The sequence below is a fragment of the Coregonus lavaretus genome (assembly GCF_964263955.1).
Source record: "Coregonus lavaretus genome assembly, chromosome: 30".
NCBI lineage: Eukaryota > Metazoa > Chordata > Actinopteri > Salmoniformes > Salmonidae > Coregonus > Coregonus lavaretus.
This window is the reverse complement of record NC_140017.1, coordinates 21,666,115-21,685,578: the sequence shown is the minus strand read 5'-3', so window position 1 is coordinate 21,685,578 and position 19,464 is coordinate 21,666,115. Positions and strand designations below refer to the sequence as shown.

The window sequence follows — 19,464 nt, the reverse complement described above, 5'->3', positions numbered from 1 at the left end:
TAGAGAACGCGTTTACACTGCTGGTGGCGAGCTTTACACCACTCCAGCCGACGCTTGAAATTGCGCATGGTGATCTTAGGCTTGTGTGTGTGGCTGCTCAGCCATGGAAACCCATTTCATGAAGCTCCCGACTAATAGTTTTGTGCTGACATTGCTTCCAGAGGCAGTTTGGGACTTGGTAGTGAGTGTTGCAACCGAGGACAGGCGATTTTTACACGCTACGCGCTTCAACACTCGGTGGTCCCGTTCTACTGGGCTTGTGTGGCCTACCACTTCTTGCTCCTAGACATTTCCACTTCACAATAACAGCACTTACAGTTGACCGGGGCAGCACTAGCAGGGCAGAAATTTGACAAACTGACTTGTTGGAAAGGTGGCATCCTATGACGGTGCCACGTTGAAAGTCACTGAGCTCTTCAGTAAGGCCATTCTACTGCCAATGTTTGTCTATGAAGATTGCATGGCTGTGTGCTCGATTTTATACACCTATCAGCAAGGATGTGGCTGAAATATCCGAATCCACTCATTTACATTTACATTTTAGTCATTTAGCAGACGCTCTTATCCAGAGCGACTTACAGTTAGTGAATACATATTTTTTTATACTGGCCCCCCGTGGGAATCGAACCCACAACCCTGGCGTTGCAAACGCCATGCTCTATCAACTGAGCTACATCCCTGCCGGCCATTCCCTCCCCTACCCTGGACAACGCTGGGCCAATTGTGCGCCACCCATGAGTCTCCCGGTCGCGGCCGGCTGCGACAGAGCCTGGATTCGAACCAGGATCTCTAGTGGCACAGTTAGCACTGCGATGCAGTGCCTTAGTATATACAGTGTATATCAGCAGAAACAAATAACAATATTTTGTCCATTATACATTTACATTTTAGTCATTTAGCAGACGCTCTTATCCAGAGCGACTTACAGTTAGTGAATACATATTTTTTTTTTTTTATACTGTCCCCCCGTGGGAATCGAACCCACAACCCTGGCGTTGCAAACACCATGCTCTATCAACTGAGCTACATCCCTGCCGGCCATTCCCTCCCCTACCCTGGACGACGCTGGGCCAATTGTGCGCCGCCCATGAGTCTCCCGGTCATTATAGTCATTAGGCCTTTTACTATTGTTTAAAGGGGCAATCTGCAACTTTTTAATTCATGATATAGGCTAAGTATTCATACCCCTAAACCTATTCCACATTTTGTTGTGTTACAGCCTGAATTCAAAATTGATTAAATGGAAAAAATGTCTCACCCATCTACACACAATACCCCCATAATGACAAAGTAAAAACATGTTTTTAGTAATTTTAGCAAATTTATTGAAAATTAAATACAGAAATATCTTATTTACATAAGTATTCACACCACTGAGTTAATACTTTGTAGAAGCACCTTTGGCAGCGATTACAGCTGTGAGTCTTTCTGGGTAAGTCTCTAAGAGCTTTCCACACCTGGATTGTGCAACATGTGCCCATTATTCTTTTCAAAATTCTTCAAGCTCTGTCAAATTTTTCAAGCAGATTTAAGTCAAAACTGTAACTCGGCCGCTCAGGAACATTCACTGTCTTCTTGGTAAGCAACTCCAGCGTAGATTTGCCCTAGTGTTTTAGGTTATTGTCCTGCTGAAAGGGGAATTCATCTCCCAGTGTCTGGTGGAAAGCAGATGCAACCAGGTTTTCCTCTAGGATTTTGCCTGTGCTTAGCTCCATTCTGTTTATTTTTTATCCTGAAAAACTCTCCAATCCTTAACGATTACAAGCATACCTACAGTTGAAGTCGGAAGTTTACATACACCTTAGCCAAATACATTTAAAATCAGTTTTTCACAATTCCTGACATTTAATCCTAGTAAATATTCCCTGTCTTAGGTCAGTTAGGATCACCACTTTATTTTAAGAATGTGAAATGTCAGAATAATAGTAGAGAGAATGATTTCAAGACAAAGGAGATGATTGTGGACTACAGGAAAAAAAAGAAGACTGAGCACGCCCCCATTCTCATCGACGGGGCTGTAGTGGAACAGGTTGAGAGCTTCAAGTTCCTTGGTGTCCACATCACCAACAAACTATCATGGTCCAAATACACCAAGACAGTCATGAAGAGGGCACGACAAAGCCTACTCCCCCTCAGGATACTGAAAAGATTTGGCATGGGTCCTCAGATCCTCAAAAAATTCTACAGCTGCACCATCGAGAGCATCCTGACTGGTTGCATCACCGCCTGGTATGGCAACTGCTTGGCCTCCGACCGTAAGGCAATACAGAGGGTTGTGCGTACGGCCCAGTACATCACTGGGGCCAAGCTTCCTGCCATCCAGGACCTCTATACCAGGCGGTGTCAGAGGAAGGCCCTCAAAATGGTCAAAGACTCCAGCCACCCTAGTCATAGACTGTTCTCTCTGCTACCGCACGGCAAGCGGTACCGGAGTGCCAAGTCTAGATCCAAAAGACTTCTCAACAATTTCTACCCCCAAGCCATAAGACTCCTAAACAGCTAATCATGGCTACCCGGACTATTTGCACTGCCCCCCACCCCACCCCATCTTTTTACGCTGCTGCTACTCTGTTAATTATTTATGCATAGTCACTTTAACTCTACCCACATATACATATTACTTCAACTACCTCAATTAGCCTGTGCCCCCGCACATTGACTCTGCACCGGTACCCCCCTGTATATATAGCCTCCCTACTGTTATTTTATTTTACTTCTGCTCTTTTTTTCTCAACACTTTTATGTTTTATCCAAATTTTTTATTAAAAATAAATGCACTGTTGGTTAAGGGCTGTAAGTAACCATTTCACTGTAATGTCTGCACCTGTTGTATTCGGCGCATGTGGCCAATAAAATTTGATTTGATTTGATTTGATTTATTTCAGCTTTTATTTCTTTCATCACATTCCCAGTGGGTCAGAAGTTTACATACACTCAATTAGTATTTGGTAGCATTGCCTTTCAATTGTTTAACTTGGGTCAAACGTTTCGGGTAGCCTTCCACAAGCTTCCCACAATAAGTTGGGTGAATTTTGGCCCATTCCTCCTGACAGAGCTGGTGTAACTGAGTCAGGTTGGTAGGCCTCCTTGCTCGCAAACACTTTTCCAGTTCTGCCCACAGATTTTCTATAGGATTGAGGTCAGGGCTTTGTGATGGCCACTCCAATACCTTGACTTTGTTGTCCTTAAGCCATTTTGCCACAACTTTGGAGTATGCTTGGGGTCATTGTCCATTTGGAAGACCCATTTGCGACCAAGCTTTAACTTCCTGACTGATGTCTTGAGATGTTGCTTCAATTTATCCACATAATTTTCTTTCCTCATGATGCCATCTATTTTGTGAAGTGCACCAGTCCCTCCTGCAGCAAAGCACCCCCACGGCATGATGCTGCCACCCCCATGCTTCACGGTTGGGATGGTGTTCTTCGGCTTGCAAGCAACCCCCTTTTTCCTCCAAACATAACGATGGTCATTATGGCCAAACAGTTCTATTTTTGTTTCATCAGACCAGAGGACATTTCTCCAAAAAGTACGATCTTTGTCCCCATGTGCAGTTGCAAACCGTAGTCTGGCTTTTTTATGGCGGTTTTGGAGCAGTGGCTTCTTCCTCGCTGAGCGGCCTCATTTTACTGTGGATATAGATACTTTTGTACCTGTTTCCGCCAGCATCTTCACAAGGTCCTTTGCTGTTGTTCTGGGATTGATTTGTACTTTCCGCACCAAAGTATGTTCATCTCTAGGAGACAGAACGCATCTCCTTCCTGAGCGGTATGACGGCTGCGTGGTCCCATGGTGTTTATACTTGCGTACTATTGTTTGTACAGATGAACGTGGTACCTTCAGGCGTTTGGAAATTGCTCCCAAGGATGAACCAGTCTTGGCTGATTTCTTTTGATTTCCCCATGATGTCAAGCAAAGAGCCACTGAGTTTGAAGGTAGGCCTTGAAATACATCCACAGGTACACCTCCAATTGACTCAAATTATGTCAATTAGCCTATCAGAAGCTTCTAAAGACATGACATCATTTTCTGGAATTTTCCAAGCTGTTTAAAGGCACAGTCAACTTAGTGTATGTAAACTTCTGACCCACTGGAATTGTGATACAGTAAATTATAAGTGAATTATTAATTAATCTGTCTGTAAACAATTGTTTGAAAAATTACTTGTGTCATGCACAAAGTAGATGTCCTAACCGACTTGCCAAAACTATAGTTTGTTAACAAGAAATTTGTGGAGTGGTTGAAAAACGAGTTTTAATGACTCCAACCTAAGTGTATGTAAACCTCCGACTTCAACTGTATAACATGATGCAGCCACCACTATGCTTGAAAAAATGGAGAGTGGTACTCAGTAATGTGTTGTATTGGATTTGCCCCAAACATAACACTTTGTAATCAGGACAAAAAGTGAATTGCTTTGCCACATTTTTTGCAGTATTACTTTAATGCTTTGTTGCAAACAGGATGCATGTTTTTGAATATTTCTTATACTGTACAGACTTCCCTCTTTTGGTTAGTATTGTGGAGTAACTACAATGTTGTTGATCCATCCTCAGTTTTCTCCTATCACAGGCATTCAACTTTGTAACTTTTTTAAAGTCAACATTGGCTTCATGGTGAAATCCCTGAGAGGTTTCCTTCCTCTCCGGCAACTGAGTTAGGAAGGACGCCTGTATCTTTGTAGTGACTGGGTGTATTGATACACCATCCAAAGTGTAATTAATAATTTCACCATGCTCAAAGGGATATTCAATGTCTGCTTTAAAAAATGTTTTACCCATCTACCAATAGGTGCCCTTCTTTGTGAGGCATTGGAAAACCTCCCTGGTCTTTGTGGTTGAATCTGTTTCATAAGTTCTTTACATGGTAAAAGCTAACTTACCAACATTTTTGAAAATTGATATAAAGGATTTTGGAATGAAACTATTTACTGATTGCTTCAACAAAAACAAGGTTCAAATAAGGTTAAAACAAGGTTTAAGTAAACATGCTGTAGAGGTGAATGACACTGGTAGCCACTGCATTGCATTGATCATTGATTAGTAGCACACAGTTCTCTATCCCCTGGGTCCTCTCAGTCACACAGCCAGAGAGACGCAGAGAGACAGACAGCATGAGGCTCGGGTTGATACTCCTGCTAGCCGGGCTAGCTACTGTGTTTGCTGCAGAGGGTATGTATACCATTAAAAAACATATAATCTAGGTTGACTTGAAAATGTAGTGGTGACATTTTGGTTGAAGTTTGACTGAGTTGTTACTGGTGAAAGAGAACTCAAGAATTTCAAGATACATCATTTGGAAACTCAGTTAGAGACAGTATATTGGAGTTGGTGGCAGTATTCCCAAACATTTTTGCTGTTCCATGGTCATTTATAACTTGTGTGTCAGAGTCATGCATGGACCGCTGTGAGAATGGCTTCGACTCCAAGAAGAATTGCCAGTGTGACACCATGTGTCGGTACTACAAGAGCTGCTGCTCAGACTATGAGACCGCCTGTCGTATGAAAAGTAAGAAGAGAGAGTGTGTGTGTGTGTGTGTGTTTGTGTTTGTGTGTGTGTGTGTGTGTGTGTGTGTGTGTGTGTGTGTGTGCGTATATTGATTGTTACAAAAGTTACAGATTTCCCTTTTAACAACCTCTAAAGGTCATATTGAATAATGCACCACTGATTAACATGGTGATGAGTTGCATATGTTCAACATTCACATCATATTGTGCTTATAATTCATTGTGTGATTCATCTAATGTGACCTCTGTTTCCTTTAGCACGTGGGGACACCTTTGAATTTGCAGAGGATGATTATGGTCCAGTTGCCCCTACAACGCCCGTCTCCCCGACCAAACCTGAAGACCAGCTCCTCATGGGGCCAACGTAGGCAACCCACACACTTCAGAACACCCAATACCACCCCTACTCCTACCACAATTGCCACAAAGACAACCCCAGTCACAGAGCCAGCTAGAGGCGCAGCTCGAGGCCCACAGAGAGGCCAGGTCCCAGTGGTAGTCCCACTCTCGTAGGCAGCTAAAGCCACCAAAGCAGCATTAGCCACACATGCAGGTAGAGGCTCAGATAGAGGCCCACAGAGAGGCCAGGTCCCAGTGGAAGTCCCACTCCCGGAGACAGCTAAAGCCACAGACGCACCATCAGTCCCACAGGCACTCTCAATCCAACAGAAAATCTCAGTCTCCCAGAAAGCAACAGTAACAGAACCAGTCACAACAGAAGCTCCAGTCACAACAGCGGAAGTGGATACAACCACAGAGGAAGTGAAGACAACCACAGAGGAAGTGGAGACAACCACAGAGGAAGTGGTGACGGCCACCAAGGCTCCGGTAGTAGAACCAAATGCTGAGTCATGCAGCGGCAGGCCCTGGGACTCCCTCATGCAGCTCAAGAATGGCTCTGTCTACGCCTTCAGAGGTAAGGGACTTCATGGGTCTTACCCCATCACCTTCAGGGGTATGGGTCTTCATGGGTCTTACCCCATCACCTTCAGAGGTAAGGGTCTTCATGGGTCTTACTCCGTCACCTTCAGAGGTAAGGGTCTTCATGGGTCTTACCCCGTCACCTTCAGGGGTAAGGGTCTTCATGGGTCTTACCCCGTCACCTTCAGAGGTAAGGGTCTTCATGGGTCTTACCCCGTCACCTTCAGAGGTAAGGGTCTTCATGGGTCTTACCCCGTCACCTTCATAGGTAAGGGTCTTCATGGGTCTTACTCCGTCACCTTCAGAGGTAAGGGTCTTCATGGGTCTTACCCCGTCAGCTTCAGAGGTAAGGGTCTTCATGGGTCTTACCCCGTCACCTTCAGAGGTAAGGGTCTTACATTTACATTTACATTTACGTCATTTAGCAGACGCTCTTATCCAGAGCGACTTACAGTTAGTGAATACATATATATATATTTTTTTATACTGGCCGCCCGTGGGAATCGAACCCACAACCCTGGCGTTGCAAACGCCATGCTCTCTCAACTGAGCTACATCCCATCTTCATGGGTCTTACCACGTCAGCTTCAGAGGTAAGGGTCTTCATGGGTCTTAACCCGTCACCTTTATAGGTGTGAAGGGAGTCATTGGGTCAGAGAAAAACACAAGGAGAGGTTCTGTTGATCTGTATCTCTATGTATGTGTTTGTTTTGGGTCCTCTCCTAGTGGAGTGGTTCTTTGAGCTGGATGAGTAGTCGGTGATGCCCGGCTACCCCAAACTGATCCAGGACATCTGGGGTATCAGAGGACCTATAGATGCTGCCTTCACACGTATCAACTGCCAGGGCAAGACATACCCACATGTTCAAGGTGGGATGAATACCCTGGCTAGAGAGGGTAGACTAAAGATGAAATGTTGGTAGGATGGTAGAAGGTTGGTAGATGGAAATGATATATCTAGCTGTTTGTATTTATTGTACATTTTATAAATGTAATACATTTGTTATAAATTGCCAACTTCACAGATATACATTACATTTATCCATTCCAAATACACTTTCAGTCAAAAGTTTGGACACACCTACTCATTCAAGGGTTTTTTTTTATGTTTACATTTTTTACATTGTAGAATAATAGTGAAGACATCAGAACCATGAAATAACACATATGGAATCATGTAGTAACCAAAAAGGTGTTAAACTAATTTTATATTTGAGATTCTTCAAATAGCCACCCTTTGCCTTGATGACAGCTTTGCACACTCTTGGCATTCTCTCAACCAGCTTCATGAGGTAGTCACCTGAAATGCATTTCAATTAACAGATGAGCCTTCTTAAAAGTTAATTTGTGGAATTTATGTATTTCTTAATGGGTTTGAGCCAATCAGTTGTGTTGTGACAAGGTAGGGGGGGTATACAGAAGATAGCCCTATTTGGTAAAAGACCAAGTCCATATTATCGCAAGAACAGCTCAAATAAGCAAAGTGAAATGACAGTCCATCATTACTTCAAGACAAGAAGGTCAGTCAATATGGAACATTTCAAGAACTTTGAAAGTTTCTTCAAGTGCAGTCGCAAAAACCATCAAGCGCTATGATGAAACTGGCTCTCATGAGGACCGCCACAGGAATGGAAGACCCAGAGTTACCTCTGCAGCAGAGAATAAGTTCATTAGAGTTACCAGCCTCAGAAATCGCAGCCCAAATAAATGCTTCACAGAGTTCAAGTAACAGACACATCTCAACATCAACTGTTCAGAGGAGACTGTGTGAATCAGGCCTTCATGGTCAAATTGCTGCAAAGAAACCACTACTAAAGGACACCAATAAGAAGACGAGACCTGCTTGGGCCAAGAAACACGAGCAATGGACATTAGATCGGTGGAAATTTGTCCTTTGGTCTGGAGTCCAAATTTGAGATTATTGGTTCAAACCGCTGTATATTTGTGAGAACAGATGATCTCCACATGTGTAGTTCCCACCGTAAAGCATGGAGGAGTAGGTGTTATGGTGTGGGGCTGCTTTGCTGGTGACACTGTCTGTGATTTATTTAGAATTCAAGGCACACTTAACCAGCATGGCTACCACAGCATTCTGCAGTGATACGCCGTCCCTTCTGGTTTGGGTTTAGTGGGACTATCATTTGTTTTTCAACAGGACAATGACCCAACACACCTCCAGGCTGTGTAAGGGCTATTTCACCAAGAAGGAGAGTGATGGAGTGCTGCATCAGATGACCTGGCATCCATAATCCCCCGACCTCAACCCAATTAAGATGGTTTGGGATGAGTCAGACAGTAGAGTGAAGGAAAAGCAGCCAACAAGTGCTCAGCAAATGTGGGAACTCCTTCAAGACTGTTGGAAAAACATTCCAGGTGAAGCTGGTTGAGAGAATGCCAAGAGTGTGCAAAGCTGTCATCAAGACAAAGGGTGGCTATTTGTTTAACACTTTTTTGGTTACTACATGATTCCATATGTGTTATTTCATAGTTTTGATGTCTTCACTATTATTCTACAATGTAAAAAATAGTAAAAATAAAGGAAAACCCTTGAATGAGTAGGTGTGTCCAAACATTTGACATGTACGGTATATCTTTTTTAAATAGCAAATCCTCCAACAGGGGAACAAGTACTGGCGGTTTGATGATGGTGTGCTGGAGGAGGACTATCCCAGGGATATCAATGTGGGCTTTGAGAAGATACCAGACGGCGTGAACGCAGCCTTCGCCATAGCAGCCCCTGGACACCACGCCAAAGAGAAGGTCTACTTCTTCAAAGGTCACACCAAATCTTAAATGAAGAACATTAGTTGATAACTAAAAAATAAAAATAACAAATAATTAAAGACCAGCAGTAAAATAACAGTAGCTAGGCAATATACAGGGGCTACCGGTACAGAGTCAATGTGCGGGGGCACAGGTTAGTCGAGGTAATGGAGGTAATATGTACATGTAGGTAGAGTTAAAGTGACTATGCATAGATAATATACAAAAGCTGAAGAACATAGGCACATCCAGGTACTTTCCGCAGGTGCTGGAGTTATAGGTAAATTCATGAAAAACAGAAAGGAAGACGCTGTACACTGCTGCTCATACTCCCAGGTGATATTTATTTATAACAACGTTTCAACCCTTAGGTCTTCATCAGGCATCCATATCCCAGGTGGGGGTGGAAGGTCATATATAGGGGCAGTACTCAGTGACATCACTTCCTGAAACAGGAGGTAAAAAATGTATAATATAGGTTCACAATATTAACATTCAATGTATCAAAATATATGATCATATACAGTGGGGGAAAAAAGTATTTAGTCAGCCACCAATTGTGCAAGTTCTCCCACTTAAAAAGATGAGAAAGGCCTGTAATTTTCATCATAGGTACACGTCAACTATGACAGACAAAATGAGAAAAAAAAATCCAGAATATCACATTGTAGGATTTTTAATGAATTTATTTGCAGATTATGGTGGAAAATAAGTACTTGGTCAATAACAAAAGTTTCTCAATACTTTGTTATATACCCTTTGTTGGCAATGACACAGGTCAAACGTTTTCTGTAAGTCTTCACAAGGTTTTCACACACTGTTGCTGGTATTTTGGCCCATTCCTCCATGCAGATCTCCTCTAGAGCAGTGATGTTTTGGGGCTGTCGCTGGGCAACACGGACTTTCAACTCCCTCCAAAGATTTTCTATGGGGTTGAGATCTGGAGACTGGCTAGGCCACTCCAGGACCTTGAAATGCTTCTTACGAAGCCACTCCTTCCTTGCCCGGGCGGTGTGTTTGGGATCATTGTCATGCTGAAAGACCCAGCCACGTTTCATCTTCAATGCCCTTGCTGATGGAAGGAGGTTTTCACTCAAAATCTCATGATACATGGCCCCATTCATTCTTTCCTTTACACAGATCAGTCGTCCTGGTCCCTTTGCAGAAAAACTGCCCCAAAGCATGATGTTTCCACCCCCAAGTTACAGGTCTGTGAGAGCCAGAAATCTTGCTTGTTTGTACGTGACCAAATACTTTTTTCCACCATAATTTGCAAATAAATTCATTAAAAATCCTACAATGTGATTTTCTGGATTTTTTTCCCTCATTTTGTCTGTCATAGTTGACGTGTACCTATGATGAAAATTACAGGCCTCTCTCATCTTTTTAAGTGGGAGAACTTGCACAATTGGTGGCTGACTAAATACTATTTTCCCCCACTGTACAAGGAATGTGATCAATATTTACAGTAATATGCATACAATATTCATACAATGTTCAATTAGGATAAAAAAACACAATTTGGACATATTGAAACTATAAAAACGGTTTCAAGTTAGTCCGGGTAGCCATTTGATTAGCTGTTCAGGAGTCTTATGGCTTGGGGGTAGAAGCTGTTAAGAAGCCTTTTGGACCTAGACTTGGCGCTCCGGTACCGCTTGCCGTGTGGTAGCAGAGAGAACAGTCTATGACTAGGGTGGCTGGAGTCTTGACAATTTTTAGGGCCTTCCTCTGACACCGCCTGGTATAGAGGTCCTGGATGGCAGGAAGCTTGGCCCCAGTGATGTACTGGGCCGTACGCACTACCTTCTGTAGCGCCTTGTGGTCGGAGGCTGAGCAGTTGCCATACCAGGCAGTGATGCAACCAGTCAGGATGCTCTCGATGGGGCAGCTGTAGAACATCTTGAGGATCTGAGGACCTATGCCAAATCTTTTCAGTCTCCTGAGGGGGAATAGGTTTGTCGTGCCCTCTTCACGACTGTCTTGGTGTGTTTGGACCATGATAGTTTGTTGGTGATGTGGACACCAAGGAACTTGAAGCGCTCAACCTGCTCCACTACAGCCCAGTTGATGAGAATGCGGGCATGCTCGGTCCTCTTTTTCCTGTAGCCCACAATCATCTCCTTTGTCTTGATCACGTTGAGGGAGAGATTGTTATCCTAGCACCACACAGCCAGGTCTCTGACCTCCTCCCTATAGGCTGTCTCATCATTGTCGGTGATCAGGCCTACCACTGTCGTCGGGAAACTTAATGATGGTGTTGGAGTGCCTGGCCATGCAGTCATGGGTGAACAGGGAGTACAAGAGGGGACTGAGCACGCACCCCTGAGGGGCCCCCGTGTTTAGGATCAGCATGGCAGATGTGTTGTTACCTACCCTTACCACCTGGGAGCGGCCCGCCAGGAAGTCCAGGATCCAGTTGCAGAGGGAGGTGTTTAGTCCCAGGGTCCTTAGCTTAGTGATGAGCTTTGAGGGCAATATGGTGTTGAACGCTGAGCTGTAGTCAATGAATAACATTCTCACGTAGGTGTTCCTTTTGTCCAGGTGGGAAAGGGCAGTGTGGAGTGCAATAGAGATTGCACATCTGTGGATCTGTTGGGGTGGTATGCAAATTGGAGTAGGTCTAGGGTTTCTGGGATAATGGTGTTGATGTGAGCCATGACCAGCCTTTCAAAGCCTTCATGACCAGCCTTCACGGCTACAGACGTGAGTGCTACGGGTCGGTAGTCATTTAAGCAGGTTACCTTAGTATTCTTGGGCACAGGGACTATGGTGGTCTGCTTGAAACATGTTGGTATTACAGACTCAGTCAGGGACAGGTTGAAAATGTCAGTGAAGACACTAGCTAGTTGGTCAGCACATGCTCGGAGTACATGTCCTGGTAATCCGTCTGGCCCTGCGGCCTTGTGAATGTTGACCTGTTTAAAGGTCTTACTCACATCAGCTATGGAGAGCGTGATCACACAGTCGTCCGGAACAGCTGATGCTCTCATGCATGCTTCAGTGTTGCTTGCCTCGAAGTGAGCATATAAGTAATTTAGCTCGTCTGGTAGGCTCGTGTCACTGGGCAGCTTGCAGCTGTGCTTCCCTTTGTAGTCTGTAAAAGCTTGCAAGCCCTGCCACATCTGACGAGCGTTGGAGCCGGTGTAGTATGATTCAATCTTAATCCTGTATTGACGCGTTGCCTGTTTGATTGTTCGTCGGAGGGCAAACAGGATTTCTTATAAGCGTCTGGGTTAGAGTCCCGCTCCTTGAAAGCGGCAGCTCTACCCTTTAGCTCAGTGCGTATGTTGCCTGTAATCCATGGCTTCTGGTTGGGGTATGTACATACGGTCACTGTGGGGACAACTTCATCGATGCACTTATTGATGAAGCCAGTGACTGATGTGGTGTACTCCTCAATGCCATCAGAAGAATCCCCGAACTTATTCCAGTCTGTGCTAGCAAAACAGTCCTGTAGCTTAGCATTCGCGTCATCTGACCACTTCTTTATTGACCGAGTACCTGGTGCTTCCTGCTTTAGTTTTTGCTTGTAAGCAAGAATCAGGAGGATATAGTTATGGTCAAATTTGCCAAATGCAGGGCGAGGCAGAGCTTTGTACGCATCTCTGTGTGTGGAGTAAAGGTGGTCTAGAGTATTATTTTCCTTTGGTTGCACATTTAACATGCTGGTAGAAATGAGGTAAAAACGGATTTAAGTTTCCCTGCATTAAAGTCTCCGGCCACTAGGAGCGGTGCCTCTGGATGAGCGTTTTCCTGTTTGCTTAAGGCCTTGTACAGCTCATTGAGTGTGATCTTAGTGCCAGCATCGGTTTGTGGTGGTAAATAGACAGCTATCAAAAATATAGATGAAAACTCTCTTGGTAAATAGTGTGGTCTACAGCTTATCATGAGATACTCTACCTCAGGCGAGCAAAACCTTGAGACTTCCTTAATATTAGATTTCGTGCACCAGCTGTTGTTTACAAATATACACAGACCGCCACCCCTTGTCTTACCGGAGGCAGCTGTTCTATCTTGCCGATGCAGCATATATCCCGCCAGCTGAATGTTATCCATATCGTCGTTCAGCCACGACTCGGTGAAACATAAGATATTACAGTTTTTAATGTCCTATTGGTAGGATATCCGTGATCATAGTTCATCTATTTTGTTATCCAATGATTGTACATTGGCTAATTGGACTGATGGTAGAGGCAGATTACCCACTCGCCGTCGGATCCTTACTCATGCGAATGACGGGGATTTGGGCCTTGTCAGATGTCTGAAGAAAATCCTTAGTGTCCGACTCGTTAAAGAAAAAATCTTTGTCCAGTAAGAGGTGAGTAATCGCTGTCCTGATATCCAGTAGTTCTTTTCGGTCATAAGGGACGGTGGCAGAAATATTATGTACAAAATAAGTAACAATTAACGCGAAAAAACACACACAATAGCAAAATTGGTTAGGAGCCAGTAAAACGGCAGCCATCTCCTCCAGCGCCATTCTAATCTGTTTTGTTAACAGACCAGTTGTTTGTCTGTGTTCCCAGGTGACCAGTACTACCAGTATGAGTTCAAGCACCAGCCATCACATGAGGAGTGTATCAAGACATCAGCTGGGTCTCCCTCTGCTCTGTTCACAGCCTACACTGACATCTACCACAACAACTGGGAGGAACTCTTCAACATGCTCTTCAGAGGCAGTAAGAGGCTGTAGCTCTTTCTCAATGATCTTTTCTTGTGTCCTCTTTCCATTCCTCCTTCTCAAAACGCATTGGAGAAGAAGATCCAATTCTCTTACCTGCGGACCTTCTCATCCAATGCATATTGAAGAGGTGAAGAAAGAGGATATAAGGAATCATTAATGGCACAATGTTTACTTTAAGAAAATGGTTGCTTAACAAACAAGAATAGTTTTAAAGCTAGGCCCCACCATCTAATCCTACATCTCATCTGTCGTTCTCTCTCCCGCAGTCCCCAACCACCATGGTGGGCATCGGTTCATCAACAAGGACTGGATCGGCATCAAGGCCCCAGTGGACGCTGTTATGACAGGCAGACTCTACATCACCCCCAGGCCACTGGCCGCACCCCTGTCCCCACCTTTACCCCCTTTACGGGACCGCAACGACGGGAGGCGCCAGCCATGGGACCAACAGTGGGGGCAGTATCGCAAACAGTTTGGCCAACAGGATCAGCAAAATGGACAGCAATATGGACAACAATATTTACATTTACATTTACGTCATTTAGCAGACGCTCTTATCCAGAGCGACTTACAAATTGGTGCATTCACCTTATAGCCAGTGGGATAACCACTTTACAATGTTTTTTTTTTTTTTTTTTTTTTGGGGGGGGGGGGGGGGGGGGGGTTTGGGGTAAGGGAGGGGTAGAAGGATTACTTTATCCTATCCCAGGTATTCCTTAAAGAGGTGGGGTTTCAAATGTCTCCGGAAGGTGGCGTCGTGAGGGAGCTTGTTCCACCATTGGGGTGCCAGAGCAGCGAACAGTTTTGACTGGGCTGAGCGGGAACTATGCTTCCGCAGAGGAAGGGGAGCCAGCAGGCCAGAGGTGGATGAACGCAATGCCCTCGTTTGGGTGTAGGGACTGATCAGAGCCTGAAGGTACGGAGGTGCCGTTCCCCTCACAGCTCCATAGGCAAGCACCATGGTCTTGTAACAGATGCGAGCTTCAACTGGAAGCCAGTGGAGTGTGCGGAGGAGGGGGGTGACGTGAGAGAACTTGGGAAGGTTGAACACCAGACGGGCTGCGGCATTCTGGATGAGTTGTAGGGGTTTAATGGCACAGGCAGGGAGCCCAGCCAACAGCGAGTTGCAGTAATCCAGACGGGAGATGACAAGTGCCTGGATTAGGACCTGTGCCGCTTCCTGTGTAAGGCAGGGTCGTACTCTCCGAATGTTGTAGAGCATGAACCTACAGGATCGGGTCACCGCCTTGATGTTAGCGGAGAACGACAGGGTGTTGTCCAGGGTCACGCCAAGGCTCTTCGCACTCTGGGAGGAGGACACAACGGAGTTGTCAACCGTGATGGCGAGATCATGGAACAGGCAGTCCTTCCCCGGGAGGAAGAGCAGCTCCGTCTTGCCAAGGTTCAGCTTGAGGTGGTGATCCGTCATCCATACTGATATGTCTGCCAGACATGCAGAGATGCGATTCGCCACCTGGTTGTCAGAAGGGGGAAAGGAGAAGATTAGTTGTGTGTCGTCAGCGTAGCAATGATAGGAGAGGCCATGTGAGGATATGACAGAGCCAAGTGACTTGGTGTATAGCGAGAATAGGAGAGGGCCTAGAACTGAGCCCTGGGGGACACCAGTGGTGAGAGCACGTGGTGCGGAGACAGCTTCTCGCCACGCCACTTGGTAGGATCGACCAGTCAGGTAGGACGCAATCCAAGAGTGAGCCGCGCCGGAGATGCCCAGCTCGGAGAGGGTGGAGAGGAGGATCTGATGGTTCACAGTATCAAAGGCAGCAGACAGGTCTAGAAGGACAAGAGCAGAGGAGAGAGAGTTAGCTTTAGCAGTGCGGAGAGCCTCCGTGACACAGAGAAGAGCAGTCTCAGTTGAATGACCAGTCTTGAAACCTGACTGGTTTGGATCAAGAAGGTCATTCTGAGAGAGATAGCAAGAGAGTTGGCTAAAGACGGCACGCTCAATAGTTTTGGAGAGAAAAGAAAGAAGGGATACTGGTCTGTAGTTGTTGACATCAGAGGGATCGAGTGTTGGTTTTTTGAGAAGGGGTGCAACTCTCGCTCTCTTGAAGACGGAAGGGACATAGCCAGCGGTCAAGGATGAGTTGATCAGCGAGGTGAGGTAGGGGAGAAGGTCGCCGGAGATGGTCTGGAGAAGGGAGGAGGGGATGGGGTCAAGCGGGCAGGTTGTTGGGCGGCCTGCAGTCACAAGTCGCAGGATTTTATCTGGAGAGAGAGGGGAGAAAGAAGTCAAAGCATAGGGTAGGGCAGTGTGAGCAGGACCAGCAGTGTCATTTGACTTAACAAACGAGGATCGGATGTCGTCAACCTTCTTTTCAAAGTGGTTGACGAAGTCATCCACAGAGAGGGAGGGGGGGGGGGGGGGGGAGGATTCAGCAGGGAGGAGAATGTGGCAAAGAGCTTCCTAGGGTTAGAGGCAGATGCTTGGAATTTAGCGTGGTAGAAAGTGGCCTTAGCAGCAGAAACAGATGAAGAAAATGTAGAGAGGAGGGAGTGAAAAGATGCCAGGTCCGCAGGGAGTCTAGTTTTCTTCCATTTCCGCTCAGCTGCCCGGAGCTCTGTTCTGTGAGCTCGCAATGAGTCATCAAGCCACGGAGCTGGAGGGGAGGACCGAGCTGGCCGGGAGGATAGGGGACATAGAGAGTCAAAGGATGCAGAAAGGGAGGAGAGGATGGTTGAGGAGGCAGAATCAGGAGATTGGAGGGAGAAGGATTGAGCAGAGGGAAGAGATGATAGGATGGAAGAGGAGAGAGTAGCGGGAGAGAGAGAGCGAAGGTTGCGACGGCGCATTACCATCTGTGTAGGGGCAGAGTGAGTAGTGTTGGAGGAGAGCGAGAGAGAAAAGGATACAAAGTAGTGGTCGGAGACATGGAGGGGAGTTGCAGTGAGATTAGTAGAAGAACAGCATCTAATAAAGATGAGGTCAAGCGTATTGCCTGCCTTGTGAGTAGGGGGGGACGGTGAGAGGGTGAGGTCAAAAGAGGAGAGGAGTGGAAAGAAGGAGGCAGAGAGAAATGAGTCAAATGTAGACGTAGGGAGGTTGAAATCCCCCAGAACTGTGAGAGGTGAGCCATCCTCAGGAAAGGAACTTATCAAGGCGTCAAGCTCATTGATGAACTCTCCAAGGGAACCTGGAGGGCGATAGATGACAAGGATATTAAGCTTAAATGGGCTAGTGACTGTGACAGCATGGAATTCAAATGAGGAGATAGACAGATGGGTTAGGGGAAAAATTGAGAATGTCCACTTGGGAGAGATGAGGATTCCTGTGCCACCACCCCGCTGACCAGATGCTCTCGGGGTATGCGAGAACACATGGTCAGACGAGGAGAGAGCAGTAGGAGTAGCAGTGTTTTCAGTGGTAATCCATGTTTCCGTCAGCGCCAAGAAGTCGAGGGACTGGAGGGTAGCATAGGCTGGGATGAAGTCTGCCTTGTTGGCAGCAGAACGGCAGTTCCAGAGGCTGCCTGAGACCTGGAACTCCAGGTGGGTGGTGCGTGCAGGGACCACCAGGTTAGAGAGGCAGCAGCCACGCGGTGTGAGGCATTTGTGTAGCCTGTGCGGAGAGGAGAGAACAGGGATAGGCAGAGGCATAGTTGACAGGCTGCAGCAAATGGCTACAATAATGCAGAGGAGATCGGAATGAAATGAACTAAACATCTGGGAAAGGAGAGAGCGGGGCCTCCCTCAGCACAACTCCCAAATATAACTCTCCCAACTTCCACCTCAGAAACTATAATTGTTGTAAACTACAGCGGTTCAATGTTTCTAGGAATAGACTAACTCAGTTTATTCAGCTAGCTAACTAGGTGCAGTATTATTCCGTGAAAATCGTCCGGGCATCAAGTCATATGACGCCACAGCCAGCTAGCATGCCGGACTCCAGCAACACGGTTTAGCGCCAATACTCTGCCACAACAAACCACCAGTGTATCAACACGCAAGCAGATCGTTCGTGTCCGTGTCTAACGTTGTGGGTTAGTCCCGACAGCTTGAGCGAGTCCGTCGTCAACTTATTCAGCCAGTTAGTTAGCTAGAATAGTTAGCAAACTAGCTAGCCATTGCTTTCAGACAAAGAAGAACCCCTCCTTTCACGGCACGAACACACAGAGAGAGCCAAACTAACGTTAACTAGTCACCCATGTCCCAAATTCCTTGAACGACTCGGGCTATCAATATGTAAAAAACAAAACACAAATGTAGGTTATGACTTACCCCTAGCAGCTACTGTTAGCTAGCCAAGTGCAAAGCTAGCCACTATGGACAACAAGGGCAACAAAATGGACAGCAGTGGGACCAGCAGTGGGGCCGACGCAGAAATAGACACCAGTCTTACTGGGGTGCCGGGACGGAAATGGCTATGGGGCAGGCGTTCGCAGAGAAGTGGATGGATATGGAGAAAGGATTCGCTGAGAGGGAGATGGATCTCGGTCGGAATCTGGCGGAGAGGGGGATGGCTATAGAGGGGATGTTTGGAGGGTGGGACATGCGCCGGACGGATGCTAGGGACGAAGACAGAGACAGAGATAGAAGGAGGGATGACCAGGATAGGAGGAGGGACGAACAGGACAGGAGAAGAGATGGATACAACTATAACTCCAGATTCAACGCTGACGAAAGTGCCTACTGGGAGTTTGTCAACAAAGGCCAACCAGTGCAGAGCGTCTACTTCTTCAAGGGAGGTCAGGAAGGACACTTTATTGTCCTTTTGCATTTTGCTTTTTAACCTAGCCCCCCATTAAACACACACACACCCTAAGGGCACAGAACAACTTGAAATCCACCAGATATATTCTCTGTAATTGTTTTCCAGATAAATACTACAGAGTGGATCTGAAGACCAAGAAAGTGGACCCAGCCAGCCCTCCTTACCCCAGGTCCATTGGCAAGTACTGGCTGGGCTGCCCTGAAAAACACCTGGGGGCAGAGAATAAATAGTTTCACAACTGGATAAAGAAACATATGCAGTATGTAAAGCATGTACATCAAAGACTCAAATAGACAGTAATTTGAAGCTAGATAATTTGAACAATCACTTCACAAAAATGTTCTGATGTGAGGACATTTCTGTTTGTACCTGGAATGCTTATATTTACATTTACATTTACGTCATTTAGCAGACGCTCTTATCCAGAGCGACTTACAAATTGGTGCATTCACCTTATAGCCAGTGGGATAACCACTTTACAATATGTTTTTTTTTTCTTTCTTTGGGGTGGGGTAAGGGGGGGTAGAAGGATTACTTTATCCTATCCCAGGTATTCCTTAAAGAGGTGGGGTTTCAAGTGTCTCCGGAAGGTGGTGAGTGACTCCGCTGTCCTGGCGTCGTGAGGGAGCTTGTTCCACCATTGGGGTGCCAGAGCAGCGAAAAGTTTTGACTGGGCTGAGCGGGAACTGTGCTTCCGCAGAGGTAGGGGGGCCAGCAGGCCAGAGGTGGATGAACGCAATGCCCTCGTTTGGGTGTAGGGACAGATGAGAGCCTGAAGGTACGGAGGTGCCGTTCCCCTCACAGCTCTGTAGGCAAGCACCATGGTCTTGTAGCAGATGCGAGCTTCAACTGGAAGC

The 19,464-nt window shown here is 46.1% G+C and overlaps 1 pseudogene across 1 annotated transcript; it reads left to right on the top strand.

The window, feature by feature from the left end:
• Nucleotides 1–5,079: 5,079 nt before the first annotated feature.
• LOC311106136 (vitronectin-like) lies at nucleotides 5,080–19,464 on the top strand (annotated as a pseudogene). The gene is made up of 9 exons (XR_014615851.1): nucleotides 5,080–5,171; nucleotides 5,389–5,508; nucleotides 5,766–6,423; nucleotides 7,155–7,298; nucleotides 9,048–9,204; nucleotides 13,721–13,873; nucleotides 14,145–14,394; nucleotides 18,154–18,581; nucleotides 18,713–19,464. The product of XR_014615851.1 is annotated as a vitronectin-like (transcript).